At 49.7% G+C, this 13,790-nt stretch overlaps 1 non-coding gene across 1 annotated transcript; it reads left to right on the top strand.

Moving 5' to 3' along the window:
- Positions 1-13,445: 13,445 nt before the first annotated feature.
- Positions 13,446-13,518, top strand: TRNAP-CGG (transfer RNA proline (anticodon CGG)). The gene has a single exon. It is a non-coding gene; the product is annotated as a tRNA-Pro (tRNA).
- The last annotated feature ends 272 nt before the right edge of the window (positions 13,519-13,790 follow it).

Raw genomic sequence — 13,790 nt, 5'->3', positions numbered from 1 at the left:
TATCTGGATGCGTATATTTGTTTATTTATTGAGTGCGTGAATTTCCTGGGTTACACATCGTGTCTTTGTCACTTTCTTCAGTTGTTTTACTGCGGCTAAGGTGTCTGTATAGATGTGGGCTTCTGTTATGGAATCTATTTTATTTATGGTCTCCATAGCAACTCGAATTGCATAGGGTTCCATCACAAGCGGGTCCGGGTATTCTGAAACATATTCAATATGTACCTTTAGTTCACTGTGTGTTGGGCTATAGAAGTTGCTCAAAATAACGGCTTGAGGGGCTAGTTGGTGCTGCATCGTATTCAGAAATGTGGCGCAACAAACACAAACACAAGCGAAGATGCGCGTGTGTTGTGTATCCTCTCTTGTGTTTGTGTTTGTTGCGCCACATTTCTGAATACGATGTAGTAGTTGCTGTATATATGCAATGCAGGTACCTGGAAGTGCATTAACCCGAGGTAGAGATGCCAGCTTTTCTTTACGACGAAGCCGAGTAGTCTTGTTTGTCGTAATAGTCGTGAATTCTCACGGAGGGGGGTCAGCTATTGGTAGTGTTTGCACTGTCACTTCGTTATACAAGGATGCTATGGGCACAAAGTACTTTCGCTTCATATTCCTTGTTGCCTCTCGTTGTTCAATTAATTCTGTCAACGTACTTATCTGTGAAAATCCTTGAAGAATAGGGATAGGGGTAAGTTTTAGTAAGGCCGGGATTGTGCGCATTGCGTTTCTAATTACTATCTCCAATTTCGCCCACTGCCGCTTCGTGAGTGTTTGGAATTGAGCCTGGAATAGTATCCTCAGCTGTAATACCGATTGTACAAGACGTCTTGCCATGTCCGCTCGAGCTCCTCCTCCCCTAGATGAAATGCGCTTTATCAAGTTTAAGGAAGTCGCAGCTACGATTTCAGGCTTATGAAGCCATTGTGTTCCTTTGTCGGATTTGTGAATTTCTAGGCCAAGAACTCTCAACTCGTCCACCTCTTCCAATGCCTGATTTCCAATCTTTAGGGTGACTCTTTGCGTTGCTAATTGTTTGCTTCTATTCTTGTTCGCAATATGAATATAACTGGATTTTTGAGGTGATTCACTCTCTTAATTAACTATTTTAGTCTTTGGTACTTTTAAATTGCGCGCTAATTCCTTATGCTCTTTTTTGGCTCGACTTCAGGTTACGTGACGTCAGTCTAATTGACTGATTTAATTACCTATTTTGTATTGATACGTCTCAACGTCACCCTAATTGGCTGACTTAACTATTTTATATTTCATACATTGTGGTGCCAAGCCACGATCCGGGCCATGGCACAGTGGTAAAGCGCTCGGCTGCGGATGATGCATGAGATGGAGGTAGCTGGCAGAGCTTGGCGAGAGGGCTGTGCAACTGGCCTTGGCTGTGACGTCATGCGCATGCGCACAACTACTTGCTAATAGCCGATGGCTTCAATGCGGCGCACCCGGAATGGGGTTACGCTAAACAAGATCCTAAAGGCAGGCAGTTATGGGAAGACGCGCACGCGCTCGGACTCACCTTGCATACGGACCCTAGTTTTCCCTCCAGGGTTGGTAACAGCGTCTGCGTAGACACTTCCCCTGACTTGACCTTCTCCAAAAATGTGAAAGATCTGAACTGGCAAAATTCGGAGCAAAATTTTGGCAGCGACCATTTTAATCTGGCTTTGATCCTTAAAAAAGGAGTAAAGAAGTACCGCGCCGTGTATGTCAACCGAGGGTTACGCAATGGGAGCTATTTAGGGAAAAGCGAGAAAAGGCTGCCGAAAGGAAGATTATAAACATAGAAAAATGGACGACGACCCTCATGCGTCACGTTGGAGAGGCAACAAAGAGTCTTGAAGGGGACGATGCCCCCGGAGATAGCTGATAGCAAACTGCTTCACATGTGGGAGGCAAAACATGGTATGGAGCGCAGACTAAAGAAGCAAAAGTGGAACCGTAATCTTAGAAGGAGGATAGCTAGACATAATAAAGAAATTGAAAATTATGCGGTTAAAGTATGCGAACAGAACTGGTGCAGCAGATGCGACGAGATGGAAGGGTGCATGAGCCTTTCCAGAACGTGGGGTCTGCTGAGACACCTATTAGATTCGACCAACTCAAAATCCCAGTCAGGAATTAGATTATCAAAAGCCAGGCACGCGTTTAAAAGTACAGACGCGGAATTTATGGATGCACTAGTCAACATGTACATTGGCGATACTCATAGTGGCCCCCTCCCAGAGTATGACGGAGCTGGACGCACCCATCACGGAGGCGGATGTCAGTGCAGAAACATTGGGACTAAAACCAAAATCGGCCCCGGGCCCTGACGGGATAACTAAGAAAATTTTAGGAAACCTGGATGATGACTCCATCAGCGCTCTTACTGAGTATATGCAAGAAATTTGGACTAAAGGGCACCTGCCTCGGCAGTGGAAGTCGGCAAACGTAATTCTAATCCCAAAACCGGGCAAACCCCCGAAACTAGAAAATCTAAGGCCTATTTCTCTAACCTCATGCATGGGAAAATTGATGGAGAATGTAGTCCAGACACGACTGACGCGCTTTATGGAGAAACACGACCTGTGGCCGTACGAGATGGTCGTCTTTCGACCGGGTTTGAGCACGCAGGACGTGATGCTCCGACTCAAATACGACATAACCGACTCGCGTTCTAGAGACGGCAAAGCGATTCTCGGCCTGGACTTGACAAAGGCTTTTGACAAAGTTAAACACGAAGTGATCCTCCACGGTCTTCAAGAAATCGGAGTAGGTGAACGAAAATATGAGCACATCAAGGACTTCTTGTCAAACAGAACTGCCTGCATAAAATTTCAAGACATTCAGTCCCCCACAGTGAAGTTAGGGAGCAGGGGGACGCCGCAAGGCTCGGTTCTCTCCCCGTTCCTTTTCAACGTGGCGATGAGGGGCCTCCCAGAAGCTCTGAGGAGCATAAAGGGGCTAAATTTCAGTATTTATGTGGATGACATCAATTTCTGGGTTAACCAGGGTAGCGATGCGAGCATTGAGGAGCGCCTGCAAGCGGCGGCGGACACTGTCGTAGACTACGCTGCCAGTAGGGGTCTATCATGCTCGCCGCAAAAATCTGAATTATTTGTCTATAACCCAAAGTCACTCCGATGCAAGCGCAGCTGGGAATTTGACATTAAAGTAGAAGGAAAACCAGTTCCAAAGGTAGATCAAAGCAGAATCTTAGGACTATTCATTCAGGAAAATGGATATAATGATGGAACAATCAGAAAGGTAGAGGGATTCGCCACACAAGCCATTGGAATATTTAAAAGAATCGCGTTGAAAGGACGAGGTCTGAAGGAAGGAAGCTTGCTTAAACTTATCCAAGCCTACGTAATAAGTCGCGTGAGCTATGCCACGCCGTTCTTAAATATCAGGTCGGAGTAGAAGAAGAGATTAGACTCTCTCATTCGACGGTGCATAAAGAGGGCCCTGGGCTTACCAATTACCACATCCACAGAGAAGCTCCTTTCTATGGGAGTGCACAATAGCTGGGACGAAATAGCGGAGGCTGTCAGAGTTTCGCAGCTGGAAATATTAAGTCGAACCACCACGGGCAGAACTATACTCGAAATGGTAGGCCTGCAGACAGGGGACTACGAGAAAAATCAAGTATCCCACAGGACTGCCGAGAAAATCTAATCACCCCCCCCCCCCTCCCTCGTAACATGCATCCCATATTCAACACAGAGAGGAGGGAGAAGAGAGTAGAAGCACTAATCAGACGCTTCCATTCGATGGACAGCAAGTCGGTTGCGTACGTGCATGCGTCAAGTGGCAAAACGGGGGCGGCGGTCGCCTCGGGGGTCGACGGCCGAGGTGCCCCGGTATCAGCCGCCATCATTAGATGCCGCAACACCGAAACGGCTGAATAAGTTGCAATAGCGCTCGCTTGCGTCGGAACACAAGCCAATTTCATAATCAGCGATAGCAAAACGGCTATTTGGAATTTTGGAAAGGGTAGGGTCTCGCTGGAAGCGGCAAGGATTCTGGCCAGTAGACGACTAAACAGGAAAATTCGCCTAATTTGGACCCCTGCACACACGTCCGTTCCTGGCAACGAAGCGGCCCACGAGTTAGCCCGAGCTCTCTACTTCCGGGTAACTGTGGAGCCGCCCGATTGCCGGAACATGGACGAGCGTCTGCAAAATTTACGTAGATTCTTCAAAATTACAGGTTAAGCAGGAGACTAGTGCCAACACCGGATAAAAGTCTAAACAATAGGGAGGCAGTCGCATGGCGGCGCCTGCAAGCTGGGAACATTGTAAACCTGGTCTGGGCATATTATGTCCAAATGGAAAATAGGAGAAACGATAAATGCAAGCACTGTGGGGAGAGAGGGACCCTCGACCACATAGTCTGGGAATGTACTAGCTCCCCAGGGGCTAAAACAAATATAAATTGTAGGGAAGCCTGGGAAGCCCTGCTGCGGAGCGAGGTCCCTGCTCCACAGCTACAAGCCATTCGCCTAGCGGAAGAAGCCGCGAAGAGCCAAGACCTTTTTGCCTGCTTCTGATCGCGGAGGTCTCTGCTCCCGTCCCTTAGGCCTGCGTGCCGGGGGCGGGAATTGGGGGCCTCCTAATCTGGTGGAAATAAAGTTGTCATCCTCATCATCATCATCATCGTCATCATCATCATCATCATCATCATCATCATCATCATCACAACTAGGCTTTGTGGAGCAACGCGAAGCTGCGGTCTGACACGGGTAGTGAAGCTTTCGCTTCAAAAACGAGACACGCGAATACCACCATGCGCCGATGCTGTCTGCCCGTCCCATTACGAGATTGTACTTCATGAACGGATCGCAATCAACGCGAAACACAACGGGTCACATACAAATGAGACCTGAATAGTCAAAGTAATGGAACTACAGAGTACAAGCCTTACCCTCCTTTCCGTCCTTTGATAACCACGGTTCTAGGAAATAGTGACTGTCCCGACTCTCGTGTGCAAGGAAATAGAAGGAACCGCGTCATGCTCAGTTATGCCTTTTTGTCAAAGCCTTATACAAATCGCATTAGGGACACACTGCATGTAGTCACAGCCACGAAAATTCTTTGAGTAGAATGCTTCTTTTGGTCGGCTTGAATTTATCTCTCTTCTCAGCAACGTCGCATTGCGCCGCGAGCTTTTAACACAATGCAACATCATCGCTTCTACACCTGTTTATGCATCCCAATACATGCAGAGTTGTGTCGTGCTTTGCACGTCCGCAACGCACGCAATACCAGTAACTGCGCATGGCGAAAGCCACCTCTGTTGGCTCTGAATGCCTCCGGCTCCTCACAGTGACGTTATGACGGACGGAGAAGCGAGGTTTGTCTCTCCGCTTTCCTCCTCTGTAGCAGTGCGTGGAGCGCGGGTAATTTGAATTGTGCGCTTTTAGTCGGTGATTGCGCATGTGTTTTATGCATAATCGAAAAAATAACTTCACAGACATGATAAAAAAATAATCTACTTAAAACCTATAGTACTGGCTCATTTGAAAATCCCTGCAGTGTCCCTTTAAGCGAGTCGCTGAGGTGTTCTCAATTTTGTTTCGCGAGCTGCATTGCGCATTCCTCTTTTGCTTGACTTCTGCTATTTTAGTTTTAGCTTCCTGTTGTGTTCTTGCTTCCGCCATCTTTTGGTGTGACCACGTTCGGCTTCCCATAGTCGGAGAAGGTGCCCATCTGCTTCAGGCATTGTTATTGTTCGCCTTACACTTTGTGTGTATATTTCTCGCGTTTCTCCTAGCATGTCACTCCTCTCCTCCATTTGGATGACATATTCATATGTTTTTCAAGCCCCGCGACACGCGTTCAAGACTGAGTTTCGCTTGTCTAATGTGGCATCTTATCATGTCCGATTTTATTCACGCCCGGAGTATAAAGTGATCGCTGCCTAGCTTTTCCATCATGCTTTCCCAATGCGACTCCGGCTCTTCCTTTCGAACAGGGCAAGTGTCCGTGCTTCCACTATTCCCGATTTTCTTGGGGTCGCGAGATCTGTGAATATATTCCGATACCTCAACTAATGTTCTTCCATTGATATCTTGTTTCTAGTAACCCCAACTCCTGTCCATGGCACTGAAATCTCCTATGATAATGAGTGCATATACTTTGGCCAGCTTGTTTTCTCCGTGGAAGAGTTCGAAGAATTTGGTTTTTCTTTATCTTGGCGGGCTGTACACGTTCAGTACGAATATGCTCCCTCCCTGTCGCTTTTTCGAAATGATTTTTACATGTGAGTGCTCTGTGTCGGTGCCGGCAATAGTATCGTGCCTGATGATGGTGATGGCTTTGCTGTCTAGGACAGCCGCTTTACCTAGCTCCGTTTTGACTCTCCTAAACTTCGTACCCCTGTAAAGTGGGCTTGGTTCCATTCTCCTGGAGCGCAATTACATCAGGGGTTGTAAGCTGTGTGCTTATGTATTGTTTTATGAAGCCCCGCTTTTGCGGTAGCCTATTCAGGTATATTACCAAACTTCTAAGCATTCTTGTTCTGGCTGACGCGTCTTGGTCATGGTTTACGCGTTACTGTTATTGCCTTGTTCGACAGCGAAAGCCGTTAGCGCTGGACTATAGTATGCTCTTTGTCTACTGTTTTCGTTTTGCATTTGCTTTCGAAAAGCGCATTTGATTTCTTAGATCAGCCCCTCGAGGATTCAGCAAAAAAAAAAAAATAAAAAAAATTGATAACCCGAAAGGAGCAAAATTTTTGTTGCAGGCATTCGTTTAGTTTAGATTAGTTTAGTTTAGTTTATGGGGTGTAACGGCGCAAAGCTACTCAGGTTTTGGGGGACGCCGTAATGCAGGTCTCCGAAAAGTGAAACCAGTCTGGGGATCTTTAACCTGCACTGACGTCGCAAAGCTCTTCACCGCTACGGCAGGATATGATCCCGAATCCTCAGGCGCTTAAGTCGAGCGCCGGCCTAACTATTATACCACCATGGCGGGTCTCTTCAGACTTTCACTCCTAAAATATGCGCATAACCTGTTGATAACGCCGTGTGAAAATTTTAAGGTCACTTGTTCCGTTGTGATACGTATTGAAAAAACAAAGAGAATTTAAAAATGTTATTTCTTACGGGATAAGGAGTTACCGGTTGCGTATGACGATTTCCAGTTAATCACCTAACACTTGCGCAGCGGTTTTATGAGTAGTTACGAACTCAGCAATAATGTGCTCTTCTTGCTCACACAGCTAACGGGGCCGCGGCAAGTCCGCCACGTCGCGACTAAAGCTTCAGTCTAAGGTATTTGTCAGGAAGCTGCACCTGCCGAAGAATGCTCGTACACGTGTGAGCAGACCGCCAGTGCGGCCGAGTGGATGGGGGGGGGGGGGGGGGGAAGCATTGGGCTTTCAGCGCGCGAAAAGTGGTCAGAGGATCGAGGGAGTAAGGCGCGAATACGTTGAAATGCAAAATATTGACTGAAGATAGATCAAGAGAATGGCAAAGCGGGCGAGTTCGTATCGATAATATATTCATATTGTCTGGCTCATAATGAGTGGCAAGTTGCTCTCTGGGTGAGATTCTTGGGGTCGTTGCCACTTGGGCGTTCCGCCACGGCCTTGCTGAGTCATGCGCCTTAGAGTTTCTCCAGTGCCAGTTACTCGTTGGCGGCTTCCTCTAATCAGTTTTGCAGGCGAACGACCCTTCTCTACAACCGCGACACGTGCACTGCGAAATTGTTTCTCCTCCGCCCGTCCGAACCTGCCTGAAACGCCGCCGTACACACACGCCATCGTATTGTCACCTAAGCGCTCAGTGATTACGAAGGGCCCATCATATTTCGCGGTCAGCTTACGCCCTGTTTATTGTAGGCCGCGTCGCACCCAGACCTCGTCTTCTACTCTATAGCGAGGAGCTGGTCGATGTCGGCGGTCATAGTTGTGTTTTTGCGCCTGTTGCGCTCCAGACGCTCTTTTCCGTGCTTCCGTCCTGAAGCGCTGACAAGTTGCCTATAGTGGTACAGGGGTCCCGATGTTAATAGGTGTTTCCACCTTGCACGTTCCTGTTGGTGGAGGCTGTTGTCCGTATACAATCTTATAAGTCGTTGTTCCTGGAGCACTTTACACAGAACTGTTGACAGCGTATAGGCTGCCGCTCGGAGCTGCTGGTCCCAGTTTGTCTCGCCTTTTTTGTTGGTCATGCAGAAGGGAGTAAATCGCGATTGTATGGTCTAATTCGTCTTCTCGGTGAGACCATTCGCTTGAGGGCAGTACGCCGATGCGAAGTGGTGCTCAACTCTCGTCCGGCGCAGGTAGGCACGGATTTCGCGACTCCAGAAGGTGGTTGAACGGTTCGATATTAGTTTTCGTGGAATCCCGTAAACCATTCGAACCGGTGTTGCAAAAATTCAGCGACTTAGTGTGCAGCGAGGGAGCGTACAGCATCAACCTCTACAAATTTTGACAGATACTCTACAGCCATTAATATGTACCCATTGACCACTGCTGATGTCGGCCGAGGTTAAATGTGGTCGATCCCTATGATGTCAAATACAGTCTCAGGCAAAGGGATTAGTGTTAGAAGCCCGGGTTGACATCCTGGAAGACGCTTGTACTGCTGGCACACTTCGCAGTTGGCAACGTACGCGCGGATGTTGCTGCTCACATTGGGCCACCAGAAGCGCTCCTGCGCCTTTCGCAATGTGGTTCGCTGACCAGTGGGCCCTCCTGTGGGGGAGTCGTGAATTGCGTGGAGCACCTGTCCGCGGAGAGCAGCAGGAAGTACGAGGAGATGCTGCTATTCCTTGCAGGTTTTGAGCCAATGTCGACGGTATAACGTAGCATCCCGCATGACAAACTTGGAGTTGCTTCCAGTGTCCACAAGAGAAGCCATATTAGCCGCCAAATATCTGTCCTCGCTTTGGGCCTTCTTTATATTCTGCTGGCAATATAAGAGCCAAATGTCGCTGTACCGAGCTCGAGAGTAGCCGTCACCACTGGGGTGTCGCGACAAGGCATCTGCAATACGGTTAAGAGCCCCGGCCCGATGCCGCACATCATATGTGTATTCTTGGAGCGTGATTATCCAGCGAGCGAACTTGTGCTTGCGGTGCTGCTTCGTGAACATCCAGGCGATTGTGGAATTATCCGTTACGACGGTGACTTTCCGCCCGAAAAGGTAATGGCGAAACTTGTCGTCGACACTTCAGACCACCGCCAAACATTCTAACTCGTTACAGTGGTAATGGCTTTCAGGAGCGGGCAGTTTGCGACTAGCATATGCAACGACGTGCTGAGCACCCTGTAGAAGAACCTGGAACCTGGAAGAACCTGTGGAAGAACGCTGGAGAAGAACCGCCCCCAGGTCGACCTGGCGGGCGTCAGTGTGCACTGCAGTGTGCCAGTCTTCGCGAAAGTGGCTGAGTCAGTTATCTTTGAGCGCTTGAAAGGCTCGTCGCTGCCGTTCACCCCATGTAAAGTTCTCGCCCTTCTTTAACAAATTTGTGAGGGGAGCTGCTGTGGGGGCAAAATTGGCAACAATTTTTTGTAAATAGGAAGACATGCCAAGGAGCGTCTGCAGCTGCTTCACATTGTTAGGTGTGGGGTAATTCGTGACGGCCGCTATTCGCTCTGAGAGCGGATGAGAGCCCTCCGCAGAAATTTTGTAGCCGCGGTAGGAGATCTCCGACAGGCCAAACTTACATTTCTGCCGGTTTAGCCGGAAGCCAGCTTGGTATAACAGGACAAGAACATTATCCAGATTCCGGATATGCTCATCTTCGCTGCCGCCGATGACCAAAATGCCATCGAGGTAGACCACACAGGCGTGGTCTTTGAGAGAGCCGAGCACCATGTTCATAGCGCGCTAGAAAGTGCTTGGAGCTGTACGTAGCCCGAAAGGCGTGCGATTGAAATCGTACACGGTAGGGGTGCGAAAAGCAGTCTTATTTTTATCCTCTGCAGCGACTTTGATCTGCCAATACCCAGAGCGCAGGTCTAGGGATGAAAAGTATTTCGCGTGTAGGACGGCGTCAATTGTGTCGTCAATACGGGGAAGCGGATAAGTCTGGGATCGTGTGCTTATTGAGCTATCGGTAGTCGACGCAAAACCTCAGAGTGCCGGTTTTTGTGCGTGCAAGAACAACAGGGGTTGCCCAAGGGCTCGAGGAGGGTCTTACGACGCCGGCAGCCAGCATGTCGTGTACCTGCTCAGCGATGACCGTTCGCTCACGCTCTGCGTAGCGCCGCAGCGGAATGGTTATGGGCGGGTGATTGTCGGTTGGTATGCGGTGGACCATCAAGTCAGTGCCAGGAAGCTGTGCACTAGTCTCCGCGAAAATGGCCCTGTGCCGGTGCAGCAGGGCAATCAAGGTTTGAGGACTGGAAGGTTCACTTTTAGCATGCTCGTCCACGGGCGGGCTGGGAGCAGTATGGCATGCGCGGAGCTGTTTTCAATAGACAGAGCCACGTCCCCGGACATGAGGTAGTATGCGCCCAAGGTGAGGTCAGCAGGCAAGTCCGCAAACACCGGGACGCCCACCGGGACCTTGCTGCCAGCCTCAGTCCGGATGCAGATATCGACTGCACCAACGGGAACGGCGCTTCCCCCCAAGCCTTGCAGTGGAGACGAGGTTCATTGGCTCAGTGGGTCCAGTGCATGACGTTGCAGCAGCGCCGGTGTCAACCAGTGTGCTCAACTCCCAGATGCCGTCGACATGCACCGACAGGAAGAGAAGAGGGTGATTGTGGAATTGTATGCGTGGGCGGGTAGTAGCATGAGGACAATCCTTGTACATGTGGCCATGTTGTCCGCACGAAAAGCAACCGTGGCGTCGCTGTGGTGCTGCGGCAGATGTCCCGGCGGCAGCAAGGATCCGGCGACGACTAGCGGTGTCATGAAAGGAGGCCGCTCGGTAGACAAAGATGGAAAGGCTGTCTGTGTCCAGTGTGGACATAATCGATGCGTGGGTGGCATCTAGAAGCCCGTCGACGATGTACTGTTTGGCCGCGGACGCGGGCCACTCGATTTCGCAGGCGTGGAGAAGACTGACCTTATAAATATAAAGGGCGACGTCTTCATCTGGAGCCTGGCGCCGCAATCTCATCGTCGTGAGTTTGGCGTCATGCGCACTGGCCTGGGGTGTAAACGCGGCAAGGAGGGCAGAGGTCCAGGCCGACCAAGTGGTGTAGCGGCGGCCTTCGTACTGGTGCCAGGCGCGGGATACCTCCCGGAGAGTACAAGCACTTCGGGAAGGAGGGCCGCCAGAGCCGAATCCGCCGAGGAGGCATGGACGCCGTTCTCGGTTGTAACAGAAGTTCTGGGCGCCGAGTGAGCCGGTCGTGTGACTGCCCGGCCGCTTCGAAGGAGGAGCGGGTCGGGGAGGTCCGGGTTTGACCCGAAGTTGGTCGACTGCGCCATTGTGACGGAGAAGACCAGAGACGCGGCCATTATTTCGAACGCCCAGCTTTATTCTGTCTTCATCGCCGTCTTCCCCTTCGCTCCTGCACTCTTCACTTCATCGGCGGCGGAGTACACCACACTAGATACAATATTCTGAGGTCCGTAATATGCGATCATATTGTCTGTGATTTTCCTATGATGTTTATATGTCTCATGGAGTAAATTGGCATCCTGTTGTTTCCTTTTTTTTTCAATTTAAGCTCGGTGATGAGCTCTGACTTTCACAGAACGGAGTGAGGTGTGCAAAGAACTTTATCTGCCACATTTGGTGGCAACACCACATCAACTATCTCCAAGTCATCAATAAGGATGCAGAGAGGTGTTGTCGAAAGGCTGTGCGCAGGACCGAGCCCTAATTGTGGGAATGCTTGAAAAGCTGTCATTGCAGCACTGCTGCCACAGCTATCAGGATTTGGCTACTTGAGTGGAAACATTAACTAGCACTGATAAGACATCCAAGATTTACGTTTTGATGCGTTCAGCGCAGTCTGCGATGAGTTCAAAGACATAGCAAAACCGAGTCGGCATGCTTAGGACGTAGCGCTAAAACAACGTACTGTCGGATAACGCCGTTGTTAGTCGTTGTTAGGCCTACTAATCTCGCTTGACTGTCAAGTTTCGTTTGTCGATAGCAACGATACGCCAGGTCTCAGCCCGTCGCGTATGCCGTGGCCGCGGCCACGAACGACCTTGAACTGCCTTGAACAGCCGCGCCTAGCAACCGCTTAGCCGAGCTCCGCCAGATGGCGCCGCATTAAAGCCACTCCGCGCCGCTGCCGCTCGCTCCCGCCAGATGTTTTGCCTTGTTTTCTGGCGAAAGCAACACTCCGATAGCCAAAGCGAGATCTCAGGTGGCTGCAGCTACGGTCTCCTCATAAAAAAATAAAATTGTCTCCAGCAGCAATCAAACTTCCATATCTCGGATCCTCGGGTGCCCAGTCGAGCGCTTTAACCAACTGAGCCACGCCCGGTACCATGAACAGCGGATCTTATTTCTCTTTCTCTAGCGTGAGGATGGTAGTAGTGATGATGATGATAGACTATAGTCAGCAGCATATTTCAGGCAAGCGTGTACTCAGCAAGAGCGCTCACTCGGCCTCTCTTTTCATGTGAGAGGGTGACATTGGAATCAACCTGCCAGACAGCTGAATTCACGTTACCCTAATGGCACGGGAAGGATGTTCCAGCTCGGAGCGCTCCTTTCATATGGGAGGATGTGATATCAATGTTTCTGCCGGAACCGTTTGCATTCTCGTTACCCGTACGACAAGCAGGAACGTCCATACGGCTTGGTTGAAGCGTGACTTTACATGTGGGCTGGTAGCTCGCACTCTCGCGATATACCCTTAAAGGATGAGCTTAAATGTGCCCAATAATATAGCATCTTACATTAATACGGCGTGATATGAGAATAATGCAGGCAAAAGATGCTTCAGCCATTGCTTCGTAATTCAACTAGGGTTAATTAGAGCTAAATTCCAGCCAATTTTTACTATCTGTCCTGGTTGAAGGGGGAAAGCTGAAAACTCCCTGGAGAAAACACCAACCAGTAACAGTTGGCGTTCTTTTGATAAGCCTCCAGACATCGCTGTCCTGGTCACGTTAAACAAATTGGGTACCGTTTTCGGTTGCAGAAAGGCGGAGTCGAGGTGTCTCCGCTGAGCGGATCACTGCCCACCTTCGAGTCCGCCATAGGCCCGGCGCGCCCCAGCCTCGCAGCTTCCATTGCACCGAGTCCGACCTCACGCTACGACGAACTCACAGACACTGCCAACAAGAACGTCCGTCGGCGTTCGAATGTCAGATGTGAGTAGAGGTGGAGACGCTGCTTCAATGTCTTGCAGTGTAACAAAAAGCACAGCTTTCGCCCTCGCTCTTGATCCCGTTCTACGTGACGCTGGCGGTAACAAAGGACGTTCCACGCCCGCCGCTATGGTTGAGGGTGGCGCTGGTGAACACTCTCAAGGTTCGTATACAGACAACATAAATACCCAAGCAAGTAGCAGGGGGGACAGCGGCCGATGTAGCTCAGTTGGAAGAGCACCGGACGCGGTATTCGGAGATCGTGGGTTCGGTTCCCACCATCGGCGCGTTGTTTTTTCTTCTACTTTGTGTTTAATTATATTTCCCCGAAACAGATTACATTACTAATTTCTGTGATTATCCAAGTAATCATTAAAAAATAAAAAAGTAAAAAAGACATAAAGTACCATACCCAACGCTTTCCTTGGCCTCGCCGACTGTTGGCATCCTTCCTTCATGTATTATACCGAGCACCCTCATTTCCCCTTAATTGATCTGCTTGTAGCTTACGGGGGTCTCGGTTCTGGCAGTCTTGAAGCCATAGGTAGCGTAAGAGGGT

Source organism: Amblyomma maculatum, chromosome 4 (genome assembly GCF_055883805.1).
Source record: "Amblyomma maculatum isolate TAMU_Amacu chromosome 4, ASM5588380v1, whole genome shotgun sequence".
Classification (NCBI taxonomy): Eukaryota; Metazoa; Arthropoda; class Arachnida; order Ixodida; family Ixodidae; genus Amblyomma; species Amblyomma maculatum.
This window is presented reverse-complemented; position numbering and strand designations above follow the sequence as displayed.